The sequence below is a fragment of the Corvus moneduloides genome, chromosome 6 (genome assembly GCF_009650955.1).
Source record: "Corvus moneduloides isolate bCorMon1 chromosome 6, bCorMon1.pri, whole genome shotgun sequence".
NCBI lineage: Eukaryota > Metazoa > Chordata > Aves > Passeriformes > Corvidae > Corvus > Corvus moneduloides.
Window position 1 is genome coordinate 40,154,028 of NC_045481.1, and position 15,768 is coordinate 40,169,795.

Here is a 15,768-nt window from a genome sequence, read left to right on the forward strand (position 1 = left end):
TCTCAGATGATGTGACTTCATGGGAGTAACATGATTCCAAACCACACCAGCTCATTTCTAGCTTTTAAAAACAGATTGTTAGGACCAGCCAATAAAGCATTCATCGATTTACATTTAGATTGGCATTAGCTCTGATCACAGTCACACTCAGAAAAGAGCAAGTCATTTGGGTAAGAAAGAACTGGTAGTGTGGTTAAGCTGGACGTGCCTTCTTAAACGGGAAAGAAAGAATTTGGCGAGTAAGACCTAGGAAGAAATAACAATAGTCTTTATTGGGTGTGAGGGCATATATGGGAGAGAAACATCTGAAAATAAATAAATCTGAGGCATAAACTTAAGAACAAATCTTTTTTGAAAATCAGAGGATGAGGTCTACTCAGTAACGGAGAGAAAGAAACTCAATGGTTCAAGATGATGTTTTATATATTTATGTAAGAATACGGTTTAAGATGATAAGGTTGATCCTGGACTCAGAAATTAAAAATGAACATTTGAGATTTCTTGATATTAGAATAATAGAAATCTCTGAGAAAGAGGGTAGAGCAGACAAGAAGATATTTGATTGTTATTTGTCATAAAGTTTTCGGCTTTACAAATTCTGTTCCTTGGAGCTGCCACTGGTATCCTGAGCATATCCAAAGGGAATATTTATTGTTTTTATTTTTTGTCTTCTTGGTGCATAGTTTATCATCTTCTGAAGCAGAGACAATTTGCCATTCTCTAAAGGTGGGATTTTGAGTGATATGTTTGATTTGTCCTGTGGTATTGGGACGGTAGTCCTGGCCTGGCATATAGGTCTAATGTCTGTGTTCAAAGTTAAATCAGTTTGCCCTAGTCAAATGCAGAAGGGATGGGAGAAGTGTTTCCATTTTTTCTTCCTCCTTGCTGCAACCCTCTGTATTCCTAAGGTGATCTAGGTATTTTCATCTAACACTTCTGTAGTTGCAGGCACTTAAAAGTGTGGTGCTTTCAGATTTCATGTCTTTTTAAAGTTCAACTTAAATTACATGAAAAATACTGATGAAACGTTTTGGACTCGGTTTTGGTTGGGGTCTTGTAATGCAGGAGACTGGATTGAACACTGCAGATGTTGTTGAATCCTTTATAAGAATTTTTTTTTTATATAAATAGATAATTTAAAAAAAAAGAAAAAAGGTGGTGACTAGTCTATGTACACCCAGCAATTAAAAGTCAGAATTAAACATATAACTAAAATTTCCTATCTGTACGGTCACTTCATGACCTATATTTCCAAAAAGATCTCTGTAAGAGCGCAAATTTATCTGGAAGGAAGCACTGTCTAATTAGTCATATTTGTGAATAGTCTTGAGGTGATTGAAAACACAAATGCAAAGATTTTTTTAAATACTTTCAGTTTTTACATTATAAATAGTATTCAAATTTCAGGGATTTATTAGCAATACTAGGCTGTAAAAATGAAACTTTTTGGTAGTTTTGAATGTTTCAGAGTAGGCTGACTGTTTTAAGATAATCATAATTTATGTAAAGTGACTGTCTGTTCTTTTTATGGAACTGTGGGAAAAAACCCTGAGAGCTTTATTTCTGTGCTCTTAGTAGTAGTTTTCTCTAGGGCATGGTGATTTGCCCAGCCTGGTAGGACTGGAAGGCTTTTTGGTACTGCTTGCAATTCTGTTGCTTACAAATAAATCAGCTTGTAAATTTAGTGATAGTTCTTTTCATTATATGAAGTGTAAATGTTTCCACTTCATATTTACCATGAGCCAATCTGTCTAAATTTTTTTTTTCCATACGTATGGCTCACCTAATGTGCTACCTTCCACTTGTTAATGAGTTTGGGAATACAAACTTCTAAGAAGAAACATCATAATGCTTCATACAAAATTAAGAGTAACCATCATTCTAGACCATACTCTAATGGATTCCATGTAGGGCTTCCTCTTGGAACATGTGGGCTCTGTATTTTGTTCTGCTGGGCTTCTTGAGTCACCTTCAGCTGAAGGTTTCACCTCTCCATTTTTGTGAAGCAGGCAGTGTAACTGATTTGATGAGAGCTACAATAAAAGAATGAGTTTATTTTTTCTGCTTTTACTTTTTATACACGGAGTAACCGTGTTGTATTTTTTGGTTTGAATTTCTGAGATACTTTTATCACAGCAAAAGCTATAACCTTTTCATTGAGTGCCACCTTAGCCAAAGTATACCCATCAATCTCAAATAGAAGTGAAAATAGGCTATCTCCCTGTTTCCCTCAGGCATTCCATTTTTGGAAGTTCATGGGCTCTGACTTTGTAGGTGCTGATTACTTTAAATAATTTATTATATGAATAGGAAAACACAGAATTCAGATTTTTTTTTTATCACTGTTGCTGCTTTTGAGAGGTTTAGAGTTGCCAGTTCACCTTGTTCATTGAAAGTACAGCTGCTTTAGCTTCTCTTTGAAATAGAAAATCACTTAATTTTCATTCAAAAATAAGACTAATTTGGCAGAATTCTCATTGCAGTAAAAGTCAGTTACCTGAAGCATTTATCATTTTTTTCCCTTCGTTCCTATTCCTGGCACTATTGTTGCTTTAATTGGTTTCCTGTTTTTTTTTTTTTTTTCCTGCTTTCATTCCTTTCCTTGAAGTGGGGTTCACAAATAAGCTTTTTCAACAACCAGTTTATTGCTGTTTCAGAGTCTGATAGTGCATATTTGAATGCTTTTCTCTTAAGTGGCCGGGAATCAACGTTTAGTTCAGTGGTGTGCTGCCATTCTGAATCAGTGAGACAACTGTTAGGAAATTATGTAGTAACTCCATGCCTTGATAACCCCAAACAAAGGTTTTGTTTAAAACAGTTGTTTCTTCACTGAAAGAGTTGTCAAGCGCTCTTAACAGGCTGCCCAGGGAAGGTGTTGAGCCTCCATTTCCCGGGTAAATTTAAAAGATAAGTAGATGTGGCACTTAAGGACATGATTTAGTGGTGGACTTGGCAGTGGTAGGTTTATGGCTGGACTTCATGATCTTAAAGGTTTTTTCTAACCTAAATGATTCTGTGATAAAAACTGATGATATTTTCCTCTTCTACTTTCAGAGAATTACCTATGCTTCAAAATGAAAGTGAGGAAGAAGAATCCCCAAAAGTATTAATTTGAACAATAATTATTGCTTGTAAGTAAGTACTTCTCGTTCTTTGTGATGTTGCCTTCACAACTGAAAACTGCTCTTCTATTGATAAGTCTTTGTCAGCTGAAAAAAGGAAACTTTGCAAAAGAGAGGTCAAGTGCCTCACTTTTGTGTCAGACCACTGACAAAACTGGGTCAATCAGACACCCATTTCACCTTTCATTTCTCCTTACACCTATTTCTCTCCCATTACTCTTTGCCTCTCACCTCTAAAAAGAGAAATTCTTTGGTAGGTTCATTATGTATCCTCTGTCTTACGAACAAAATCCTGTATGTCTTTGGCAGTATTTCTGGACCCTTTCCATCTGCAGGTATTACATGTGTTTCTCAGAGATAAGCTGTACTTTTGCAGAGGCTGGCCACAGGCCCTGCTCCATGAAGTTTTTCAAGAGTTATAAGCAAATTAAACTGTTGTGGGTGGAAAGTATTGTGTGCTCTGGGGTATGCCAGATCCAGTGCTAGTGAACACTTCAGATTCTTACGCTTTTGAAGGTCTGGGCAAGTACCATAGTAGTCATGTTTGAGGACACTTTTTTTTTATGTAAATAAAACTTAGCAGAAAGGTAACTCTTCATTTTGAGAAGCTGCTTAAAGAATGAAGTGAACTTCACTGAAGCATGAATTTGGGTGTGAACTTGGAAACCAAGCACATTATGACATTATTCTTTTTTTGATGCAACTGTAGAAAAGACTGTTATGATCGCTATTCTTAATTATGATAAGAAAGTTATGAAAATTTCTTAAGCTTTCACAATTGAACAAATTAGATTAAGAGTTCAAGCAAATTTGTTGCAGATTAGACGCTTTTACAGTTCAGCCAGCTTCACTACTGGTTTTCACGCTGGTGACATCTAAAGTGCTCTCAATTATTTTGATTTATTTGTGCACTTATAACTCTAGAAGTACTGTGTTATTGTAAGAGTTTAATGAATGGTTTATTTAAAAAAAAAAAAAAGAAAAGTGGGATTTCAAATAATGTTCTAGGGACCTTCTGGCCAGGACAGAACAAAGAATATGGTTATAGCTTTCCAAGCGTCCGGTGTCCAAGTAGTTGTCTTGAAACTGGGTTAGCTGTTGTAAGTGCTTCCTGCTGGTGAGAGGACTTGTTTCCATTTCCTGAACCCAGCTTTCTTCCCACTTTCAGTCCTACTGAAATGAGTTAACTGATTTGTCTCACAAATCCAGAGAAAAGGTGGCTAGTTTTTTTCTTGGCTTTTGGGTTGGATCAGCTCAGACAACTGTTCAAAGAAGCGTCCAACTTCTTCTGTACAGAGGAAACAGAGAGACTCTGCAGGCAGGAGCAAATAGTGTGGGAGTGTAATCCATCCCTTTAGGCAGTTGCCAGTCAGTGGATTTGGCCAGCAGTTTGCAGTAATGCTCTCTTGAAGTTGTTAGGCTGGGAATACATGATTTGACTTTGGAGAAGAGCAGGCTTCTGTGGAAGCTTTAGACTAGAATTAGCTAATCTTGCCAGATTCCTCCTAGCCATTGCAGTTGGTAGGAATAGTTTATTGGTACGGAATAGAAACAATGATTCAGAGGGAAAAAATCTTAGCCGGTGACTAGGAAATCTGTAATAGTCTTCCCCACACCCCACCCTCCAACTCTCCAGCCCCATGTGTAGTATCTGTGTGCTCCAGGCTCTGAAAATGAATGAAAGGTAGAAGAATTTCCATGACTTCTCAAAACCTCACTTCTAGTCAGAATTGGCTGGTCCCTTGTACATGATGTTATGTAATACAACAATTTGTATCTTGATTTGCAGTTTTGTAAATTAAAATTTGTTTCTTTGTGAGAGCCTGCATGCAGGCATGCATGTGTAATTACTTACTTTTATACTTCTGTTGTTCCGTGTTCGCACTAACTTGATTTGTCCGGAAGCTGTGGTGATGGTGTCACTGTCTTTAGCAGAGTTGCTTTCCTTCCTTTAGTAAGAACAAGGCACAGTGGTTGCCTTTTCTGTTTAGTTTGTGTGGGAGGGTAATTAAAAGGATTTGTACAGGTCTATAAACTGCAGTGCTTGGAGCTGTAGTTAAGCCAGTGGTTTGGTATGTGCATTGCTCAGCTACTGAGGGAGATTGAGCAGTGGAAGAAAGCTGATTTGATCTTAGGGTCTAGGTAAAATCTAGGTAGTGCTGGTGGATTGAGACAAGTAATGGAGCACTAGAGTGAAGGGGATATCTTTCCCATATTACTTGATTATGCAATCCATGGATTGTGTTGGATTCCTGCTTCCAGTCAGATTTTGTAACAAGCTGCATTTGGAATTATTTTCTGCTATCATAGTCTGGCTTGGGAAAACTGTATTTCATCCACATACGTATTTAATATTTTTTCCTGATTTTTTTTCAAATATAAAAATGTTTCCATGGTTCTTTTTCCCAAATCATATTTCACACTTAGTCTAATCCATTCCGTTTTTGAACTGCTGTTCTGTAGTTTGTTAAGAAAGATCAAATAGACATTTTTTATTGCATTCTAAAACACTTTCTTATCCTTTCTTGGATATTCTGTAAGTTAGATTAATCCATGATAAGCTTTTCAAGATAAACTAATCTCTGGAAAAGGCCTGTATATCTTGAGTTTTATTTATTGTAAGGGAACCTGAAATCTCGGATAGATATTCTCTGTTTCTGCATATCTAAATAGATCAGCGTATGAATCTTGATGGAAAATACCTTTTCAGAAGGTTATATTGCTGATTTAGCCCTTCCATTTTATCAGGACTGTCCCTTTGTGATTCTGGAGTATCTATGATCTTACTTGCTACTTTCCCCCTTGCCTGAGGATCAGCAAAGTCTGTTTCTTGTCCTAACATTCAGTTTCAGTCTGCTTTTCTATCTTGGTAGGCATTTAGCTTGGATTCTTCTTTGAAAGATTGCTTCTTGCTCCTCTGTCTCTCTGAACTATATTCTTTACTAAAAGTGTGTTCTAGATAAGTCAGTTCTGATGCAGCAGCACAAACAACAGTCTTTTATGTCTTTCTTTTCAAGAAAAGAGGATGCTAATGGCTCCATTGACACACGTTTACTGCAATGAAAAATGAAACCAGGCTGAGACACTGCAGAGAGGTTGGAAGATGGGAGGAGAATTTAACATGAAGCAAGAAATTAGAATGATCAGGGAAAAATGGGATTCAAGCCATTAAGGGCAAACTTAAAATACTGCTTTTAAATTAAAGGAACAGAAAACAGGCAAGTACAGGATAAGGAATGGCTGAGAGTTCTGAAGAAAGAGATTGAGGGTTAAGAGCTGACCTTAAATCAAGAGTATCATGCACAGAAAGCAGTTCTGAAAATGTAACATCACACCAGGATGAGTGAATGAAAGTGCTGTCATTCAACGCTGTAAAACTGATGTAAATCTCTCTGCACAACCTAGAAATGGAGTCAACTAGGTCATTGTGTCCGGTTTGGAACCATGCACTTAATACATGCAAACAAATCAAAATTATCTTGCTGAATTGGAGAGTCCAGAAGAAAATAGTATTGACATATAACAGCCAATCCACGACCTGTGAGGAGACGTAGGAATAAGAAGAGGCTGATTAAGGAGCGTACATTTTTTACCTGCAGAGATTAATGCATTGAGGCTTGTGAAGCGCTGCAACGAAGTGGGAAGAGCATGTGTTTGTCTTTGGAAGTTCATAAAATGTAGTCTGACACATATGAGTATGTGTGATCTCCTCTTAGATGAGAGGAGTGATTTAATAACCTTGTGATAACCTTATTACATGTTATGATATAATGTCTAGTTTCTAGATGCTTGGTGGCTTGGTTTGGTTGGTGGGTTTTTTTATGTTTTGGGTTTTTTTGGTTGGTTTTGTTTTTTTCCCCCTTAATTGTCTATCACTTTTGTGAATGAAGCATAGGGAAAGCAGCTTTTTGCAAAAGATGCTGAGAAGCAGCATAGGATCTCTTTTTGCATATTGCAGTGGTTTTTATTTCAAAATTTTCTTCACTTAAATACTTCTTCCAATGGATGCAGTAACTTTTTATCTTGAATGCATCTAAGTTTAGACTTAAATAGTCCAAATCTAAAACATTGACTGAAAATTTGAAAAAAACTAGACATGATAACCTGGTGGATATTATTTGGCTCTAAATCAGTATTACTTTTACAGTGCCCGAAAAGTCAAATTTCAAGTACCCCTGGTAGTCTATACCTTTTAAAATGTCTAGGATTAGACGGTTACACTAAACTAAACTTTTGCATTGACAAATTGTTTAAGGGGACAAGATCAGAGGAAATAGCCGGGCAAGAAGTTTCCTGCTTCACAAGTTCTTTCAGTTAAATACGTAAAGATGTACATCACAGGTGTTTTTTTCATTTTGTTTTTAGTATGAAATACAGAGAAAGAGTATAGGCATGATAAATGCATCTGTGAATTATGAATTTTAATTTAATATTATTTTTAGATGAAATGGTAGATGGGGTGATAGTCTTGCATGCTTTTTGCTGCTGATTAAAAGAAATTGTAGTTGTCATGGAGAGAAGAATAAGATGGATAAATGTCGAGGCAACATCTACAGTACAGAAATATTGTGCGGTTGTTTTGGCTTTGCTCTTTGTTAAATGATGTAATTATACTACACTGATAACTCAGTACTTCTTTATTGTTTGGATTGTGTTAAATAGTGGCCAATAAACACTTCTGAAACTGGCAGATCCTGTTAGCATAGGAAAATCTTCCTTTAATTGTTTTTGCACTTATTCTTGGTGGGGTTTCTTTGTTACTTCTGTTGTTCTTAAATGTTGAAATAAGCCAAGTCTAAAGGGAATTAGAAAAATTAGACACTTGCCAGTATGTGGAAAAAAAAACCTAATCAAGACAGAGGTTAATTATAGGGTGATTCACTTGGAACTGATCGTAATGATACTGTCTTTTAATCAGATTGATTTTGCCTAAGCATATTTGTCGTAACTCATATTAACTGTATTAAAATTGGTTAATGAATCCAAAAACCTGTCAGTAAGGAGTGAACTTTCAAACCATAAGGAAGGTGCCCTCATTGCTACATGGCAGGAGGTTCTTGGTCATTGACTTTAGCTCTTGGGAAGAATACATTGCTCCTAATAAATGTCTAAGTTTGATAGAAAGAGATCACTAACTGTTGAATTGCTCGGCAAGTTAAACTTGAAAGTATTTGGATAGAGCCAAATGTGTGGTCCCAGGTCTAGAGACCAATACTGTAGATTGCACTTGCAGGTTAGAGACAAAGGTTTTGAATAACACAACCAGTAGAAGGCATGTAGGGGAGGTGGTACTAACCGCCGTATGCAATATTAATGGGCTGTGGTGAGTATATTATGGCTAGTTTGGGATTCCTAAGACTAGTCAGAAGTAGTCTTAAGAGATCTAGAAGAGAGCTGTAAAAATTCAGGTTCTGGGAAAGTGTACCTCAGTTCAGAGATTTAAGAAGCTTGTTCTGTTGAAGTGTTACTTGAGAAGTCTTGAAGATTCGTACTTCAATCCTATATGAAAAGACATTGGTGAGTGCTGAAAACAGACGTGTTTGGTAACTAAGCAGTTGAGTAATTTATCTGGGAAACATTTGTTCTCTCTCATTCTCTCATATAATGTGTTTGAATCTCATGGATGGTTTTAGTAAAAGATGTGCATTGTCTTGGGGAACATGTGTGGTTCTGATGCAAGAAATATGAGAAGGTTTGTGATCATTGGATCACAAAGCAAAGATGGTAGTCATGATGTATCAGAGTGCAACAAGACAGTATAGTAGAGTATTCACATTAGATGGAAAGAATGGCGTTGTAGATAGAATGAGACCTCATGTTATGGGTCAGGAAACAAATGTATTACAGACTGTTTCGGAGGAATCCCAGTCCAGTTCCCGATGCCATATTCCCCTCCACCGGCAGGGTATTAATATGCCCTTAGCCAAGTCAGCATATTACTGGTAACATTTTTGTCACAAATACTATGTAAAATACCATGTGTAGCAGTAACAGGAATTTAAGTGGAATCCATCCTTCTCTCAAGGCATTACCGGCTCCTTTTCTGCCAGCCAAATGCATATTCAGGCATCACGTTGCGTCTTCTTATGCGGTAATTGTATTATTCCTTTCTCCTTTTTAGATGGTTGAGCTAAGGGTAGAATCCTTCTGAATGAATGTTGGTTTTGCAATCCTGCCACTGAACATGTGCCTTTCTGTGAAATACGCTAATGTTTTCACAAAGTTCTATTTTTAAAAGACTGCTTTTTGCACTTTCCTTCCCAACCATATTAATATTCATGGTATTGTTTTGGTGCTTCTATGCTTAAGGTTGGCTTAGGAAGGCAGAACTATTGTATGTCTCTCTTCTCTTGATTCACCACAGCGTAGAAATTCCATTGTCTTGAAATGTTCTTTTTCCTGCATGTTACAGTTGCAGTGCTGGGCAAATGTAATGTTTTTAATGGCTCTAAATGTGTGATAATAGCTATTTACTTTATATTTCCCTGGACAGTAGTCTGGAATTGCAAACTTCTGGAGGGCAATCTTTCCATTTTGCACCATTGTCAAATGACTTTGATTGTGGTGTCAGTGTCGTGTGCAGTTGTGTTTGGCATGAGCATAGTCTGAAGGGTGCAAGGAGATTGCTGATTGTACTATAAGAGTGAAGGAACTTACAACTGGTTGCTTTTCTCACAGACCCGAAAGCGCCACTCAGCGCTGTGCAGGTGGTCAGTGAATGCTTGCAGCAGTTGATGGTTTTTGTGCACCATCTGTGTCATGCATCCTTTCTTCTTGATTATCTTGTCTTCATTTTGATGTGTTTTGGTAGTTGCTGAAGTCAAACAAATATGGAAAAATTATGTGTGCTATTGTTACGTGTTCATAATACTCCTCTGAGAAGAATGCATGTATCTTCTGGAGAGTGGCTGAGTGAAAACTGGTGTGATGAGCCACATGTATTTTATAAAGGGGACACTAAAATGAATGTTTCCCACTAATGAAGTTGTGGGAAATGGACTCTTGAGTCTTCATAATTTCCTGAATGCTGTGATTAGCATCCCACAGAGCATTGTAAAACAGTTCATTAATCATAGTGATAAAGAAGGCTCTGGAATGTCAGCTGTATTGCTCACCTTTTTGTTGGGTACAAGATCTTGTGGACAGGGGCCAGAATATTTACAAAAACAAGTACATGTGTGCTGTGATGGGCCACTGTTAGCAGCAGTATGACAACTAATGCTTTCTGGAATAAAGAATAAATGGAATAAAACTTCTTCTAGTGTAGCAATACTATTAGAATAGGTTCTTAAATTATTTTGCTAAAAATATTTTATGATCTTTGTATTTTTGTGTTACTAAACCATTTCTATTTTAAATGAACATTCATATTAATAATTCATAGAATACTTGCACTAATTTTCTCCCGCTGGTTCCATTCAAACAATTCATCTAGTTTTTTTCAGTTTGCTGATCTACATATTTTCTTATTCTTTTATAATGTTGTATCCTAGTGCTCCAGATATTCCAGAAAACTAATTTACATATACCCGGAATCTCCGTTTTCCAATTAATAATTGTTGCTGTTAACTAATATATATTTCTTAAAATGTGTTCTGATGTAAAATGATCTGTATGGTGAATCTGAATTACTAAGCTCCATTGGATGGGAAAAATTAATGTGGATATTTTTGGCAGTTATTTTGCAAAAGCTGAAAATTGAACATTCATTCTACATCAGTCCTTTGTAGTATATTTGAAATGGTATATTTCTGAAAACTATTACTGTTCTGCAGCATATACTTGAAGTCAAAAGTCACTAAATCAGAAGTGTTTCACCTATCCCTAGATTTTTAAACTAGCAGCTTTAGTCCAATAGCAATATTCCAGAGAGTGTTGTTAGGATGTGACCAGTGAAAAATAATCTCTGAGTTTGGGACAATTTTACAGCAACATATATCAGAGTGGGTTAATGTTTTGATGCCTCACTAGAGGAGGGAGCATAGCTTGAAGCAAGGTCAAGAAAAAGGAAAACTTGAGCTCTGTTCCAAAAATTAGTAGAATGTAGTTCATGCATTCTAAAGGCTTCAGAGAGTAGCTTAATAACATAAGCCTTCCACCTCTCATTCTGCTTTTTTTCTTCCATATGCCTGTTTGGAGCACTGATCTTTCAGTCTTGAACTCTGCAAATCCCTTAAATTTGGCAGAACTTGAGGGTTTTTCCATTTGTCTTATATCAATGGATTTCCTGCTTTTCATTTATTCCTTTGCATCAACTTTTTCGTAATTTAGTAACTGTAACTGTTGTAAACATGTTATCTAGAGATGGAGTTGATGGCAGAGAGAATGGGATCTTTTCCTAGTGCATGCCAAATACAATGAGTAGGTTTTGTGTGATCTCCTAAAAGTCTATGGATTTTCTCCATAGACTGAGTGCAGTGAGACTCACATCTCTTTCTGTAAAGAAGAATCAGAAAAATTAATTGATAGCTTGATACAGAAAATAATCAGAACTTTGAAGCAATTCAGTACTTCCATGCATGTATGTGCTTTTTCCACTTAGTTGCTCACTAAGTCATTGCCAACTACTTCTGTTGGTGTCTTGTATTTCAGCAGTATTTTAATCGGTGCTATTTCTTTAGAGATGTTAGGATCATGTTATGTATCCATATGCACACAGAAAAGGTTTTTAAAATTTTTGATCACTGCTCTTTTTAGCAGTCATAGTATGAAGAAATGTTTTTTTCCTGTTTTCTGTTTTGTTCACACCTACAGTACTTTTTCTGAAATGTAATTTATTCTGGTACTCTGCTGAAGGATGTAACTTTTTTTTGGTCTAATTCCTAGCCCTGTTATAATGAGTAATCAAGTGTTTCTTTCATCTAGTAAGATTGTTGTGTTTCTGAATTGATTATCTTTCTTCAGCTGCTAAATTTCTCAGTTCTTTTTCTCAGAGTGTTCACTGTTCTTCGAGGCAGGAAGACATACCATTCTTCTCCCTCTGTTCCTCTGGCCCAGTTGGTGCAGTCAAACTCTGGAGAGGGTTCTAGATTTTTTTGCTGTGTAAGCATGTTTTTATCTTTTCTCCACCTGTCATTTAATTAGACAAGATTAAGGAATGGACTATAGAAATACCTATAAAAAACAGGGAAGACAAATTATTTTATAACAAGCTAACAACCTAACAACCAGAAAATTAATAAAATTCTGTGGGTTTTTTAAAATACCAAATACCAGAATTATTTTGGGATGATTTGTATGAACTGGTTAAAAAGTATTTGTGGGAACCTAATCTTTTTCATTACTTATTGTCAGAATTGATTCCCATTCCCCCATTTTCTTGTTGGTAAGTCTCCTCAAACATTTTAAAATAACGATCCTCATTTCTAGAAAGATCAGAACTTACGCAAAGAATGTTTTGGTGGTGTGTGATTGTAATGATTATCTAGTTTCATGCCTTTTTATTTATACCCTAACATTCAGTGTGTTTGGGCTATAATTTTTTTGGTCAAGCAGAGAAAATATGAGAGAATGGGGCAGGAGAGAAGAGTAAACTCAACACTTAAAACATTAAAATGTCCCAAACCAACAAACAACCAAACTAACAGTAAAAAAAATAAAAAAGAAAATAAGAAAAAAAGAACCTTACGCCAAACTATTCCAAAAGTCTGTATTGCATGTACATGGAGCAACCTTTCTCAATAGCACTGTGAAATGATAGCCCACACTGCTCCCTGTAAATGAGACTCTTTCAAAGGTTATACCTTCATCTTAGTTGACTATACTTCTGTACAAGGATCAGATCCTGTTAATTGTATATGTAGAACTGACTTCCTTGTGTAACTGTTGCTTATATTGGTCTCAATACCAGAAAACTAGAAGGTGCTGTATTTGGTAGAACCTTATTTTACAGGAATTCCAAAGATGGCCTTTGAGGTAAAAGATCTGTAAGTTTAACTCCTGTTAAACACAACCATGAAAAGAGTTATTGGATATGTGCTCAAGGTGGTATGTTGAAGAAGAGCCAGTGCAGAGGTGACCTGATGAATAAACTATAATTAAATTGCCTGGTCTTGGCTAGGCTTTTCAACAATTCCTTTTAGAAAAATGAGATTTTGGGAAGAAAAGAAAAACAGCTTCTTTGTGAATTTGTAACCCCATAAGGGAATCGAAAAAACCAGAATATATGGTTATTTTTCATAATGGGAACAGTGCAATGCAGGGTTTCATCTTGTCCTGGTCAAGGGCCTGTGCTGGGCCATGTGTACTTTATCATAAGAATAAATTGTCTGGAAAATGGAATCTCTTGAGCTTTTCTGGGTAGAACCTATATAGGAAACTTCAGCATTATTACAACCAAATAATCTTGGCATAATGTTTTATTTTTTTTTTTGTGAGCTTCTCTAATATAGATAGTGAAGGAAGTTAGAAATGAGTACATATTGAGATTTGGGAAGAGGTCTTCCTCTGGTCAGGAAAAAATTCTGAATGGTACTAAATGAACTTGTGTATGTAGCATTCCATGAAGATATGACTATATGATATGTGTTAGTACAGTATGTGTAGTAGTGGATCTGTTTAAAGCAAATCAGGGTAGTGTGGTTTTGTTAAAAATACCAGTGTTGAATTTTTGATCAGCTAATGCTGTCTTAGACTTTCATCTACCATCATTGCTGTAAAAAAACAAGGTATACTAGTATATTTAAAATAAATATTCCATTGCATGCCTGTTTTTAAGAAGTGTGACTTCTTGTGTAAGACTGGAATGAATAAAGATGTCTAAGCTCAACTTTGGATCTAAATTTTTTATTTTTCTCTGGAACCAGCTGTGTAAATCCTAGTGAGATAAACACAGTGTATGAAATTTCTCTTCAATCAATTGTTGCATAGAGAGTTTTTCATAGGGAAATCTTATTAAATCAATGAAAAAATAATTAGATTATTTATAAGTGATGCTGTATAAAAGTAGGAAGTAGTGAGTCTTGCTATATGTCATTAGGGAACCTTTCTGTAATGATATCTATTTCTGTGAAATAATAAGTTAATGCTTACAATCATAAATTACATGCCCATCACTCCATTTTTTTTCAAAAGAAAACTACATATCTGGTATTTGAAAATAAGTTTCTGAAAATTAGCTTGAATTAGCTAATAAACACATCCTGGGCTCGTACAGTGTCATGTTATTGCATGAACTTTTTAATAAGTATCTGGTTACTCTTTGCTGTCTTTCCCTCAATATTGCTATCTTTAATATTGATTTGAAATGTGTTTAGTAAGTAGATAGCAAAACTCATCTCGCTGTCATGTTCAGGTAGCTTTTATTTTTTTAATTAGTTTCATTTATTCATTTATTTAAGAAAGCTTGCATCAGTTTTAACCGCCTGATAGAAGGAAACTGATGTCCATCACCACTATGCTTTGGAAAAGTGATGATTATATTGTGAAGTAGAATATCTTGCCACTAGCAAAAGACTTAACGTTCACTTGTGTTGAGCAAACACTTTGGTAGTGACAGGTAAGATAGCAATGACAGAAGTAGTTAGTGGTGCAGCTCTAAGGTGAAGGTGAAAAGCCCAGTATTCTTGTTTAACCTCGGTGTTATAGTTTAATGAAGGAATTTATCACTTTGTTTTGTTCTGAATCTAAAAAGGAGAAATATTATTTCAAAATTTTTGCACATCTTCTGAAAGAAATTCAATGTGAATGGTCTTTCTGCCTTACAGGCTATTCAACTACATAAAGGAAAAGGCTAAGATTTTACTCCAAATAAATGTAGTGGCAGCTACTAATAGTCTTGAAGTCATTTATGGGGAATTAACACCTGAAAAGGTGGCTGAACAGACCATAAACCTGTTTTTCAGAGGAACCAATTATCATAACATTTTCAACCTCAGCTGATACTATTATTGCTCAGCTTCTCAAAAACTGGATCCAGTCTACAAAAGTGTTCATATTAGTATTACATTTCAAGTTGGTGTCTTTATGAAAAATCTGAAAACAGCGAATTTATATGGTCCAAGATTATTTAGGTTTAGATCAAACTTGAATTAACTGTGAGCAGAGGAGACAGAATTAGAATTGCGTCTAAGATACTGTAAAGATATTTTGATTCTCATGTCTTTGCAAACAAGATGATGTTTGCGAGTTATAGAGGTTGAGAAAAAGAAGATTGTAAAATACAGGTTTAAAATACAGGTTTAAAATTTACAATTCTTTACAGATTGTAAAATGCAGTCAGAATTTTGGTGGCTGTTTGATCAAGTCTCTATGAAAGCATATGTATATGCAGTAGGCAAAAGCTGCTGGAGAACTGGTGTATCTGAAAAGTTCAATTGAGCATGAGGAATCCTTTCTAAAGAAAGAATTCCAGAGCTTGTTGTGTTGGTACTATTGTGTAGTGATGGATGAAGTACAGGGAGAAAATCAGTTACCACTTCATCAGTGTTATTTGTCTAATTTTCGGTTCGTGTTTCTCCATATACTACACATCTGGGATATTTGAATAGCAAACATAAAGAATTTTTATAATTTAAAACATATAGTGTTCCCTGAACTTTGAAAACAAGTTTTAGTATTATCTAAATCTACTGTTTTTTCCCTCTGTCTGACTTGGAATGTAATGCTTTATGTTTACGTATATTTTAAATGAAGCCTCTGGGTTTTG

At 35.7% G+C, this 15,768-nt stretch overlaps 1 protein-coding gene across 5 annotated transcripts in view; it reads left to right on the top strand.

The window, feature by feature from the left end:
• FUT8 (fucosyltransferase 8) overlaps positions 1-15,768 on the top strand; it is a 106,018-nt gene that overhangs the window by 18,739 nt on the left and 71,511 nt on the right. For 4 of the 5 annotated variants that reach the window (XM_032111138.1, XM_032111142.1, XM_032111141.1 and 1 more), the window contains exon 2: positions 3,055-3,131. The gene's annotated coding sequence lies outside the window, so the exon portion shown is untranslated. Of the gene's footprint in view, positions 1-3,054; positions 3,136-15,768 lie in introns of all 5 variants that reach the window. The other variant, XM_032111140.1, reaches the window with a different exon arrangement.